Source organism: Chiloscyllium plagiosum, chromosome 34 (assembly GCF_004010195.1).
Source record: "Chiloscyllium plagiosum isolate BGI_BamShark_2017 chromosome 34, ASM401019v2, whole genome shotgun sequence".
Taxonomy (NCBI): Eukaryota; Metazoa; Chordata; class Chondrichthyes; order Orectolobiformes; family Hemiscylliidae; genus Chiloscyllium; species Chiloscyllium plagiosum.
In genome coordinates, this window is record NC_057743.1 from 41,911,493 (window position 1) to 41,925,657 (window position 14,165).

The 14,165-nt window shown below is 42.1% G+C and overlaps 1 protein-coding gene across 5 annotated transcripts in view; it reads left to right on the forward strand.

Annotated features, from left to right (window-relative positions):
• The window catches only part of rap1gapa (RAP1 GTPase activating protein a), a 566,513-nt gene that overhangs the window by 223,585 nt on the left and 328,763 nt on the right, over positions 1-14,165 (forward strand). The window lies entirely within an intron of this gene.

Genomic DNA, 14,165 nt, shown 5'->3' on the forward strand with positions numbered 1-14,165 from the left:
CACTGACACCTCAGTCACCTGCTCTGCCTTATTTCCCAAGAGTAGGACAAGTTTTGCACTTTCTCTAGTAGGTACATCCACATAGTGAATCAGAAAATTGTCTTGTACACACTTAACAAATTCCTCTCCATCTAAACCTTTAACACTGTCTTTAGTCATTTCCTAATGGTTTAACTTCCAGAGGACTGTCAATCATCACCGACTGTACAATTCACCTACTTCTCATTTTGTTTTACAATGATTCTCCTGCCAAGGATTTGAGACTCATTCCTGAACATGAAAAGTGCTGTATTAGTTGTGGTCAGCTTTTGCCTATTCTGGGAATGCAGGTTAACCTGTTCTGTTGTAGGATTCAGCCAGAATTATAAAGATGACTTTTCTGTCTGTTTCTTTTTAAATGCACAGCGCCTTTAAATAGCACAATACTTATTAACATCAAAATAGAGTAGACATAAAATTAGGGATAAAGTGATTGATCTCTGTAATAGTCTCAATTAGTTAAAAATATGTGTTCACCAAATCAAGAATGATTTGTGGGTATGGAATTATTACCCATATTATGCTTTGTCTGCTTTGGGTGAAGCATTGAACTGTGTCTTCACAAATGCAGTATGTAATGATATTGGACTGCATTCACAGCTGAAGACAATATAAATAGATGGGGCTGAGTGTACACTTGCTGCTCCATTTTTAAATTTAGAATGGAGTGACTGAGAGTTAAACAAAGCTCTAAACATATTTATTCAAATAATTTCCAGCACACAGCTCTCCCAGCATTGGAACGCTGATTGGGTTTCAACTTCAGAGAAGGTCCAACCAGACAGACAGCTCTTTATCAACATTACAAACAAAACTGGCCCAGTAAACTAGACCAAGATATATTACATTACACCTGGACTTGGAATGACATTGTCCCTCCGTCATTGTCACTGAGTGAGTATCCTGGGACATCCTGCCTAACAGCACTGTGGGTGCCCCTACCTCTCCCTCTCCATGGTGCTGGAAGGATATGACTGACCCTGTCTTCCCTAAAGACAGTTATTGACCCTCATCCCACAGAACACTTAATGAACACTTTTTGCTGTAGTTTGAGAAAGAAGTTTTGAGAGCTGGTTTGTGATAGCTGCAGTGATGTAGAGACTCCTTCCTAAAGGTTATACAGTCGACAAGCAGGAGGCTGGGAGAACACAACAAGCCAGGCAGCATCAGGAGGTGGAGAAGTTGAAGTTTCAGGTGTAACCCTTCAGGACTCCTAAAGGTAATACAGCATCTGTAAGGTCGACAAGCAGGAGGCTGGGAGAACACAACAAGCCAGGCAGCATCAGGAGGTGGAGAAGTTGAAGTTTCAGGTGTAACCCTTCTTCAGGACTCCTAAAGGTAATACAGCATCTGTAAGAAAGCTCGATATTGGTCACAGCCACGTACTGACATGCCTGTGCGAGTATAAACATTCTGTTTTCACTGGTTCCCACTAGAGGGAACCAACGTTTTAAATTAGGTTCCAGACTCAGCAGAATTCTGCTGTACTTGATGTATCCAGCAGATGTCACTTTGTGACGGTTTACACTGGCCATGTTCTGCTGGACCAACATCTTTTGTTCATTAATACTGTGCCTTCATCGAGTACTCACTCACTCACTCCTCTCTTATTCAGTCACTCTTGACATGGATGTGATTTTGGAAGTTAGGATTAAATTCAAAAAGGGCAGTGAGTTGGGTGTGTGACATTCCTTGCTTCCAGTGAGTTCATACAGAATTTCATCTGGTGAGAGGGGTTAGGGGTCATTCAGTCTGTGGGGTTTTCTGTTTCTCAAAGTAAGTTTGTTTTATATTGGTACAGGATGTGAATGTTGTGGGACAGGTTGGCACTGATCCATCCCTAGTTGCCCCTTGAATTGTTTGGCTCTTTAGGTATTTTCAGAGGGTGGTTAAGAGTCAGCTGCATTGCTGTGGGTCTGGAATCGCATGTAGGCCAGACCAGGTAAGGATGGCAGATTTCCTTCTGTGAAGAACAGCAGTAGACCAGATTTAGTTTTGATTCAGTTGTACAGCATGGAAACAGACCCTTCGGTCTAACTCGTCCAAGCTGACCACATATTCCAATCTAATCTAGTCCAATTTGCCAGCACTTGGCTCATATCCCTCTAAACCATTCCTATTCATGTACACATCCAGATGCCTTTTGAAATGCTGTAATTGTACCAGCCTCCACCACTTCCTATGGTAGCTCATTCCATACACACACCACCCTCTGAGTGAAAGCATTGCCCCTTAGATCCCTTTTAAATCTTTCCCCTCTCACCCTAAACCAATACCCTCTGGTTCTGAACTACACAATAGTTTCATAGTCACCATTAGAATAGCTTTTTAATTCTAGATTTTTATAGAATTCAACATTCCCACCTGCCAGGATGGGATTGGAACCCGTGCTCCTGAGAGCATTTACCTAGAATTCCGGATCACAACTGCAGTGACATTTTCACTACACAATTGCTTCCCTGCTTCACAAACCTCCCCCACCCACATAATTGGGCAAGTTGGACAACTCATTCTTTTCCAATGCAACAAGGGAGCGCCGCGCTGTCGGAGGGTCGGCGCTGAGGGAGCACCGCGCTGTCGGAGGGTCGGCGCTGAGGGAGCACCGCGCTGTCGGAGGTTCGGCGCTGAGGGAGCGCCGCGCTGTCGGAGGTTCGGCGCTGAAGGAGCGCCGCGCTGTCGTGGGTTCGGCGCTGAGGGAGCGCCGCGCTGTTGGAGGTTTGGCGCTGAGGGAGTGCTATGCTGTCGGACGGTCGGCGCTGAGGGAGCGCCGCGCTGTCGGAGGGTCGGCGCTGAGGGAGTTGTGCTGTGCATGGCCACGCTGACCGGTTATTGAGGGGCCATCCTTGTCACTGAAATCTCATTGCCTTGAATTGTTATTTTCAATAGAAGATTCCAGGAAAAGGTTAGTTTGCATTTTTTGTGGACAGGCTTAGAGTCTACTATGTGTTTTGAAATACAATAGCAATCATCAATTTAACTGAAGACATGCTTGCTTTCATATAATCTGGTTATACTAGTTGGATTTAGTTATACCAATTAGGATTTAACAATCCAAAAGCCTGTAATATCCATTCTCACTCCAATTTGCCAGGACAAACTGCACAAGTGAGAGACAGTGATAACACGTGCCCTCTGACTTTACCCCAGCAATATTCCATGTCCATCCTCCACGTACAGGGTTTTACAATTGCATCTATATTTTTAAGTCTTATTTATAATTAGTAAATAGTTGGACATTTGTTTTCTCATCTTGTGTTAATCTGAGGTAGAGTCTGTTGACTGGAGCTTATAACATTTTGGATAGCCATGGTTCAAGAGGAAGTTCACAAATTTCTTAACAGTCGAGAGGGCATCCAACGTCTCCACTGACTGATGTGTAGTTTTTGTCTACACTTTGAAATAGCTGTTTTCCAAAATGTGAATGTGGTGCTAAATATAATTGAAAAAACCCACAGATGAGAGGGAGCAGGAGCTGGAACTAATGGATCTTTGCCTTTCATGTTCAGTGTACTGGGATGATGATCTCCTACATGTGTATCATTTTCAATCATCTCTGAACTCCACAACAGTCCCTCACTGCGGTGTGGAGAATTTGAGTGAATTGCTGTCATGGTGATCATCTTTTAAGTTAGTGGATTTGTCGTAACATGTTATTGAAAAGAAGATAATTCAGTTTTTTTATGTTGATTTTTTTTCTCTGAAGGAGCTGTCCATATCTGGGCTCTCTCTCTGCACAGTATATACAGTAACACATTATGATTATGACAGTAACACGTTTCTACTTCTCCTTTTGCTGTGCACTCCAGAACATTCTCTGTCAAGCAATTGACCATCAGGTTGAACTGAAGCCGTTAGATTCTTCATAGCATCTTGTCTCTAGCAGACAGAGAATTAATGTCCCGAGACAATTCCTCCATGAAACTGCTCCAAGTAAAAGAAAATTGAACAGATTGTATGTTGTTCTTCAATGCGGAGTTGGTTATCCATCATAATAGACATGCATTACAGTTTAGAACCAAGCAGGAAAGAAGGGCTGAAATGAATTGATCTCAGGACTGATGCAGTCAGGTGTATCCTGCAGCTTTATAATAATTTATTGAAAATCGTTCAGGTGAGTATCTAATGGACAATTCCTTCTATGGCATTCTGTGAAATTCCATCACTGCAGCTTCTTTTGCAAAGTTATCCACTAATTCTGCCATTTAACAGGTAATGTTAATATGAACACTGATCAGGACATGAAAAATGGGATCTGGAATAATGCTGGATTTGTATCTCTCCCATTTTACTCTCGGTTAATGTCACAGCATTGAATTATTTCAGGATAAGTTCAAAGCTGACACTTCACTCAATTCTAATTGGTCTTAATGATTCCCCCACCCCTACCTGCCCCACAATAAATAGTTACGTTCCCTCAGCAATGCTTAATATACAGGAAATGTAAATTCTTCATCAAAGTGACTGTGTTATTTGCTTGCACAAGTTGGTGAGAATTAGCTATGATGTGCTCCTTCTGGGCTTTAAGTCCTGTTTAAGATTCAGATGGCTTTGACAAGAAAACAGTCTGCAGCCTTTCTGCACTGAGTCTGCAAAAGGTTTCTATAAAACTGTCGGAGTGCTGTGGTATTGCAGCCCCTATCATTGATAAACAATTTACTTAAAATAAGATGCAGTATGCCAAGCTATATCACACAATCCAGATGTACAATGCCTACTATCACTCTGTGACTGTGCTTAATGAATTTTACAAAGGTAATATTTCTATTGGAAATTGATTTAACGAAAGTCATTGAGGATTTGTACAAAGGTGGATCTCTTTTCTGTGTTTGTCTGACTCTCTGGTTTCCTTCTTTGCTCCTCGTGTGAAAATAAACAATTTAACATCTCAAGGAGATGTTTTGTGATTGCATTTGCACAGAATAACTAAACTTTACGTAGGAAATGCAGCCTGGAAACAGGCCATTCAACCCAAGCAACTCCTGCTGGTCTTTATGCTCCACTCCAGTTTCTTCCCACCCTCCTCTTTTGTTTATCAAGCTCCAATGTCTTGGTGTTATTGTTACATCTCAACTACTTCCTGTTGGTGCAATTTCCACCTTCTTTCCTATTCCAAAAGGTTTAGTTTCCTCTTTGATTTCCCATGAGTAGAATCGCTCTCGCTGAGAATTTGTACTAAATTGCTTCACTTGACAACCTTTCTACCTTATTTCTTCCAATGTGCCACCTTCTTATTACCAAAATGTAGTACTTCATCCTTTATCTGATAAAAATGATTTGCCAATCATAGTGATTCGAATGAGGTTGGCCGGGTGGATCTCAATGAGTTGGAGTTGTTAACCTGGATCAATCAGGGAGTCCTGGCTGACAGATATAAACAGGAGTTGATGATCATACAGCATTGCTCTTTGATGTGAAGGGCACTGCTCATCACTGGCCACTCGGGTGTTTTGCAATCTTCCTGGTGGTGGAAATTGAATAAAGATTTGTGCACCTTGTGTCTCTCACTGTGTCTCACACCACACACACAGACCATGGGTGCGGGGGAAAAAATAAGCACTATCGCAGTTAGGCGGCAGTGTGGGGGTTAAATAAAGAAAAAAAGAAAAGAAAAAGAGGAGTATCAGACCAAAAAAAACAGTCGTGTAAAAAAAAACAGGAGTTTCGGGATTCTTCTCACTCTAGGGACTGGCTTTGAGCTGGTCAGAGTGTGTCTGTGTGTGTGTTGTGTGTGTGTGTAATTAAAGGGTGACTTGGTGATGGGATACTTGCTTCAATGGAGTTATTTAATCAATTATACATCATTCAAGTTTACTAATGTCATCTTGTAATTTTGTTATTTTTCCTGTCTAGTACTAGCTATGCCAAAAACTAACCAAAGGAGTGTCCTGTAATCTACCTATATCCACATGTTCCAGACCTAATCTGTATCCCAGACCAGGGAATTAGATAGAATCCCAATTTATGGATCAATTATTATGTGGTGTTTTTGCCTATTCAGCGAAATAATAGAAGCAGGAGGAGGCCATTTTGCCTGTTTAGAGCCTGCTTTGCTATTCATTATGATCATGGCTGATCATTCAATTCAATAGCTTGTTCCTGCTTTTCCACCATATTCTTTGATCCCTTTAACCCCATGTGTTATATCCAACTCCTTCTTCAAATCATACACTGTTTTCTGTGGTGGTGAATTCCACAGGCTCACCACTCTCTGGATGAATAAATTTCTCCTTTTTTGTTCAGTTCTAACTAGTTAACCAGTATCCTTTTTAAATTATAACCCCTGGTTCTGGACACCCTAGGATCAGGAGCATCCTTCCTGTATCTCCACTATCTCATCCTGTTAGAATAATTAGGTTTTCCTGAGAACTCCCCCCATCGGCCCATTTTCCTGAACTCCATTGAATATTCTCTAAGCTGATTCAAGCTCCCACATCAGTAGCCCCCCTCCCCCACCCCCTTCGGATCATAATTTTAGATGATCACTTTGTGGGCGTGTAAATGAGACCGCTCAAATTTGCGTTATACTTGCAATAGATCATTTGAGTTCTGGAGACAGGCAATTGAGTTGATGCACATTCAGAATATTATATTAACACAATATGACTTTAGAATACTTGTGGTGTATTGGTAATTTTCCTACTTTCTGAGCCAGGAAGCCTGGGTTCAAGTCCCACATGCTCCGAGGATAACATCTCCGAACAGGTTGAGTGGAAAATATTTAGCAGGACAACTCACCCAATGATTGTCCATGTTCTAAAATCACTTCAGCCAGGTGAGCTGTGATTCCATATTTGAAGAGTTTAAGTTAAGTTCACCACTGTTTTCCAACGCAACATTGCTTTTGCCTGATAGCTGTGGAGACACTTTTAGTCCCAGCAGGTTTCCAGTTAGGGTTGCTCTATTCTGAAAAGAACACCTTTTCCATATATCTCTATTAGCTGGGTGCCTATCTTTGTCCTGTATCTTTCCAATCCCAAATGTGAACCTACTTTATACAATAAAATGGAGCTGACAACATGCATTGTTGTAAATTATTAATACTTGCACAAAATATCCTACAGATTCTTGATGGGAAAGTTATAGCATCACCTGTGCTTTCAGATATGTGAGAAAAGTTACTTCAAGTTTTAAATGTGTTGCTAAAGGACAGGCTATTGCCTACATCTGAGTGAAAGATTTGAATGCACTTCAATGTGGCTTGGAGGGAGTGCCACACTGTGGGAGGGTCAGTGCTGAGGGAGTGCTGCACTGTGGGAGGGTCAGTGCCGAGGGAGTGCCACACTGTGGGAGGGTCAGTGCCGAGGGAGTGCCGCACTGTGGGAGGGTCAGTGCCGAGGGAGTGCCGCATTGTGGGAGGGTCAGTGCCGAGGGAGTGCTGCACTGTGGGAGGGTCAGTGCCGAGGGAGTGCCACACTGTGGGAGGGTCAGTGCCGAGGGAGTGCCGCACTGTGGGAGGGTCAGTGCCGAGGGAGTGCCGCACTGTGGGAGGGTCAGTGCCGAGGGAGTGCCGCATTGTGGGAGGGTCAGTGCCGAGGGAGTGCTGCACTGTGGGAGAGTCCGTACTGAGGGAGTGCCGCATTGTTGCTTGTTATCATGGCCCAAAGAAGAGCAGGAGTAGTCTCTCTACTGTCCTGGCCAATGTCACTAAAGCTAATTAGCTGCTTGTGTATCACCTAGATATCTGTGGGATTTTGCTGACCATATGTTACTTCTCTGTTAGTGAGTTTTGAGAAGATTTGTAGCTTGGGTTGAGGTTCTGGATGTAGGCTTGGTTGCTGAGCTGGAAGGTTTGTTTTCAGACATTTCAACACCATACTAGGCAACATCTTCAGTGAGCCTCCGAATGAAGCACTGGTGCAGTAGCCCGCTTTCTGTTTATATATTTGAGTTTCCTAGGGTTGGTGATGTCATTTCCTATGGTGATGCCATTTCCTGTTCTTTTTCTCAGGGGGAATGGTAAACAGGATCCAAGTCAATGGGTTTGTTGATAGAGTTCTGGTTGGAATGCCATGCTTCTAGGAATTCTCATGCATGAGTCTGTTTGGCTTGTCCTAGGATGGATGTGTTGTCCTAGTCGAAGTGGTGCCCTCCTTCTTCTGTATGTAAGGATGTTAGTGAGAGAGGGTCATGTCTTTTTGTGGCTAGTTGTTCATGTATCCTGGTGGCTAGTTTTCTGCCTGTTTGTCCAATGTAGTGTTTGTTACAGTTCTTCCAAGATATGTAAATGACATTTAATGACATGTAAATGGCATAAATGACAATACCTTGCAAGAAATGTAACAAACACTACATTGGACAAACAGGCAGAAAACTAGCCACTTGGATACATGAACACCAACTAGCCACAAAACAACTTGATCCTCTCTCACTAGTATCCTTACATATGGATGAGGAAGGACACCACTTTGACTGGGACAACACATCCATCCTAGGACAAGCCAAACAGAGACACACACGAGAATTCCTAGAAGCATGGCATTCCAACCAGAACGCTATCAACATTGACTTGGATCCTGTTTACCATTCCCCTGAGAAAAAGAACAGGAAATGGCATCACCATAGGAAATGACATCACCAACCCTAGGAAAGTCAAACATAGAAAGTGAGCCATACAACCAATGCTTCATTCGGAGGCTCACTGAAGATGTTACTTAGTGTGGTGATGAAACATCTGAAAACGAACCTTCCAGCTCAGAGAGCAAACCTACATCCATTACTTCTGTCTCACTCCCCTACTGAAATTTAGGAAAATTCATAGCTGTGCTACCCTTTGTTTCTGATATTATGAAAAGTGTTGCATAATGCAAATACTGTCTAATGTTTACAGACATGTTAATAATACTGTCTAATGTTAATAGATTTGGAAAAATTTGCATTGGTTACAAAATCTTTTGACTCTTTCAGCATTTTGTTAGGAATGCCATTGCATAATTTTTATGTAGCTCTAAAGTTATTCTATAGAATCCATTTCATGTGGTCAATAATCACTGTGTGCTGTACTGTGTGCTCTCTGGGCAATAACCCAGAGAGATGTAGGCAATAGCCTGTCCTTTAGCAACACATTTAAAATTTGAAGTAACTTTTCTCACATATCTGAAAGCACAGGTGATGCTATAACTTTCCCATCAAGAATCTGTAGGATATTTTGTGCAAGTATTAATAATTTACAACAATGCATGTTGTCAGCTCCATTTTATTGTATAAAGTAGGTTCACATTTGGGATTGGAAAGATACAGGACAAAGATAGGCACCCAGTGATTATTGACCACATGAAATGTGGCACTGTGTGCTCTCTGTTTTTATGATATTGGGGGGAAAATAAAATTACGATTTTGGATGTCAGAATGTTGGTTGTATGGGCATGACTCTAAAAGCTGAGAATCACTGATTAATTTGAGATATTCTTATTGCCAGACTGAAGCACTTGGTTGAGGGAAACTCTCTTTGCTCTGAAAGACAGAGCTTTGAGCAGGCCAGGGAGAGTCTCTCACTGACCTCATTGTCCTCCAGCTGCAGTCACTGCCTGTCTGTGTTCTGCCCCACCCCCCGCCCACCTCCAGGGAAAAGCCTGGAGAGGAGCATCTTTTATTGTGGAACTGCCCAGGATGAAGCTCCACAAGAAATCCTGCAGCTCTTCCCAGATTTCCTTTACAGAGTCCTGTTCCTCATGGAAGCAATCGATGATCTGTTCCTTACCTCCAGCACCTTGGGGACAGTATGCAGAGGGGTGAAACTCTAGACTCAGTGACTCTCACTGAAACTATCCAAGACATTCCAGACACTGGCTAAACTTGTGGAGGAATTTCCTCCTGACCAAACTACAAACAGAATGGTGCTGCTCTCCAGAGGGTAATTTGGTCTTTGGTGTGACTGTTCTGTTTTCTTTCCATATTGGAATCAAACACATTAAGGTAAAGATTCCCATCTGCAATCTCACATGAATATTTCATATCCTTGAATGAAATGCTACCTTGCTATCTTACTGAGAGATATTACCAATTATTTCCATCTTACTGTGTTAGAAAAGACTTCACTCCAGCTTGCCATATCAGCTAAGTATCTTAGCACTGTTGCTTCATTCAAAGGCTTTTAATTTAAGATCTGATTCCTTGCAATAGCTTTTGTGTGTATTAATATGGTCATGAAGATAGGCTGATTGTATTGTCATTTTATCACATTACCTTTTTGATTTTAAGTATTTTCTGAATTAAAAGTAGGTGTGTTATTTGAGCAACTTGATTAGAAGCTGGATAGGTCAAAGCATTGAGACAAGACAGCTGTGCTTAAACATACATTCCAAACAGTAGCTCTGTTTGGAAACAGAATGGTGTAGACTGTGCCTTTTCCCCGGGGGCAGATAGTGGCACCGGTCAGAAGCTCCACAACCCATATCTATTGATAGCAGTTGCTGTGTAATGGATTTTAAGCCCACAGTCCTTCCTTCCTTCCTTGAATCTGGCAGCACATCACAATGACAATATGAACAACTTGCATTTATTGATTTGACAAGATAAAGTCTAACAGTGTGTAGTGTTCTGTTTGTTTGCTAATATTCCCTTATTTATCATTGTCGTTTGTGGGGAACTTGTGGTTTGCAAACAGGCTGCAGATTTCCTCCAATAACGATAATCCAAAAATCTTCCATTGGATGAAAAAGATTGTAAAAGATGCTATGTAAGTGTGTGCTTCCTTTTTCTTTTCTTTCTGCTTCATATGTTAACTTTGGTTTGCATTGTCACCAAACCCAATGTAAATCTTGCCCAAAACACTGCTCAGGAACGCCAGTCCAGTTTTACTCTCTGCCTTGCATGTCCTAGGGATGTGGAAGCTCATTGTACCTCACCCAATGCAGCTAACATCTGCTAAATCAGAAAAGACTTGCAGATCAAACCTGATTCTTCCTGGACTTGACTAATCATGGAACATGGATAGAAATTAACTTGAATTTTAATCCCCAGGGAGACTCATGTTGGTTGAGGTTGCATCTTCCAGGAGGGTTTAGCAGGAACATTCTGAATCTTCTACAACATGATTCCTTTATTCCTCTTCCATATTTCACCTGCTGCTACTTGGGTACAGTGGCCTTAAGTGGACAAAATATATGATGGGATCTGAATGCCTGAACCTGATTGGGTATACCACTTGGCCAGTGGGCAGGAGCAGGACTTAGGAAGCTCAGAATCCAATAGTATGGTTCCTGAGAGTCAGAAAAGTGATTGGGAGTTGGGGGTGAAGGTCAAAGTTATTTCCCCAATTCCTCCTTAAAAATTACACACCACACACACACACGCCACCCAGACCCTGCTCCTACCAACCTCCCCCACCCCCAAGCTGGTTTCAGCAGTTGGGCAGAGTTAAAATGAGAGAGTTTCATAAAATTTATTGATCTGCCAGTTTATTGGGAAGTGTTAATCTTTCAAAGAAGCTGTAAATCAGAGTTATCCAGTGCAGAAGAAACTGTTTTGGCACACCGCGTCAGTACCCTCATGTAAAAAACATTTGACCTTCAACCTAATTCCATTGACCAGCACTTGGCCCGGACCCTTGAATGTTATGACATGCCAAGTGCTCATTCAGGTGCCTTTTTTAAAGCATGTAAGGTAACTCGTCTCTCCCACCCTCCCAGGCAGCACATTCCAGTCCGTCACCACCCTCTGGGTAAAACCATTTTTCCTCACATTTCCCCCGACTAAAGTCCTGCCCCGCACCCTGAACCCTCCCCTGGTGACTGATCCTCCAACTAAGGGGAACAATTGCTCCATTCTATCCATGCACCTCATAATTTTGTACACGTCAGTCAGATCGCCCCTCAGCTTTCTCTGCTTCCTTGAATGCAACCCAAGCGTATCCAACCTTTCCTCATTACTTTAGTTTTTCATCCCAGGCTGCATCCTGGTGAATCTCCTCCTCACCCTCTCCAGTGCAACCATATCCTTCCAACAAGGAGGCATCCAGAAATGCACACAGTACTCTAGCTGTAGTCTCACCAAAGTTCCGTACAGCCCCATCGTGACTTCCCTGCTTTTGTAATCTATACCTTGATTGATTAAAGGCAAGTGTCCCATGTGCCTTTTCTCATTACCTGAGAAATACCCTTCCACCTTCAGAGATCTGTAGACAAACACACCAAGATGCCTTTTTTTTCTACAGAACTTCCTGGTGCCATGTTGTTCATTGAATATGTCCTTGTCAAATTACTCTTTCCAAAGTGTATCACCTCACACTTTTCAGAGTTACATTCCATCTGCTGCTTATCTGCCCATTGACCATCCAGTTTAAATCTTTTCATAGTCAACCTCACTGTTAGCCACCTGACCAATCACTGCCTCTTCAGCAAAGGTACTACTCCCACTCCCCCCTGTCCCAACATGGTCAGCTGTGTTGTTTATATGAATGATGAATAGTAGGGGACCAGCATACAGCCCCGTGTACCCCACTGGACACTGGCTTCCAGTCAGTAAGGCAGTCTTCTGGCATCAGCCTGTGTCTCCCACAACTGAGGCGGGTTTGAATCAATTATAAAATAATCTTGTGTCTCATGTGCATTTGCCTTCTTGATAAGTCTCCTATGTGGGACTTTGTCAAAGGAAAATTAAAGCTAATATAAGAACCAATGGATGTTCTCTATCCAAATGCACAAAGCAGAAGGAATAGAATTAGAAAAGCAATCCAGTAGTTTCTCACTTGTCAGCAAGATTACTCCAGATCTCCACGATAGGCATCACTGACCTTTCCAACATCCACAGTGAGGGAAGATCCCTGCACTCCAATCTGGGATGTTGGTCAGTAGAAACTCTGACAGTCACAGTGTCTCTGAGTTGGGGACTGAGCATCAGGTATGATATTCTATGTCCTTCAGAGTAGAAAAAGGAATCATATATGGGACATTTCTAAGAAGGGACTCAGCGATCATAAACTTTGAAATAGGTATTGAAATTGATAAAGAATGTATAAAACATCTATGCTTCACATAAGCCGCCAATATATTTTATGATTCACCTTGGAATTTTACAGCCAAGTTTCCACTCTGGAGCTGATTCCTGGTGTTTTTGCTGCTTTTGTTTATATTGAGAGATTGAAGGTGACACTGGCTGAGAAACTCCTTTCACAGGAGCAGGGAGCACTGATGTATACAGCTGGCAACGAGCAGCAATATGTTCTCTGTCCTGCATCGTTTGAGGTGGTGAGAAGCCAATCTTGTTGTATTGACACACGCATACACCAGTGGCATGGGTGAAAACGAGACTGGAATTAATGAAATGCAGCATATTAAGAAGCTCAAGCTACTTCTGTGCTTCCCAGAAGACTGTGTTGTGACAGGAGTCTGCACCAGCACCAGATCAAATTTGCTGCCAAGTAACATTTAATTATGCTTCTGTGAAGCTAGTGCCTTGGGATAGTTTACTACATTAATGTTGCTACATAAATATAAGTTGTCATTGTTATTGTGTATTTTGAGCTGCTGCTACTGTCCGATTTCAGCCTGGAAATGTCTAAAAGCCAATGCACCTCAGTTCAGTCATTAGAATGAATGAAATCAGTTGTAAAGCATGAGGCATTGCATTTGAAACCTTCTGAAACTTCCCAGCATCCATCTGTCATTATTAAACTGTTCACCTGCCAGGCATTTCAACCATAGCATCATTTTATCCCACTAAAGACTAACTGATGATGCAGGTTTTCATTCAAAAAGCTGAGTATCATTTACATAAATTCAATAATCCGCACAAACAGTGTTTTGGCTTTGACACACAGGATAAGCAACCATTTGGCTCAAAAATCTGTGCTTGTACAATTCCTGCTGCTCTCTGAGACATAATGTGTTGCCCAACTTCAGGGAGAAATGAGCCCAGAGCAGAATAATCATTAAAACAGTAGACATACAGTACAAGATGCATTTATATATATATTTGCACATTAATTTACACTGCCAAAGACTGACTCATGAGGAATCCCAAAAAGCTAATGTCTGTAGAATAAGTGTCAAGCAGTTGTTTTTTTGTGAGTTTATTTTATGAAGTTTATCAGACACCTAGAGACACAGCCTCTCATGAGTTATAACATCATCTGTCTAATGTTTGTCATTAATCATTAACAGAAGTAGTTAGGATTTGTCAGAAAGCAC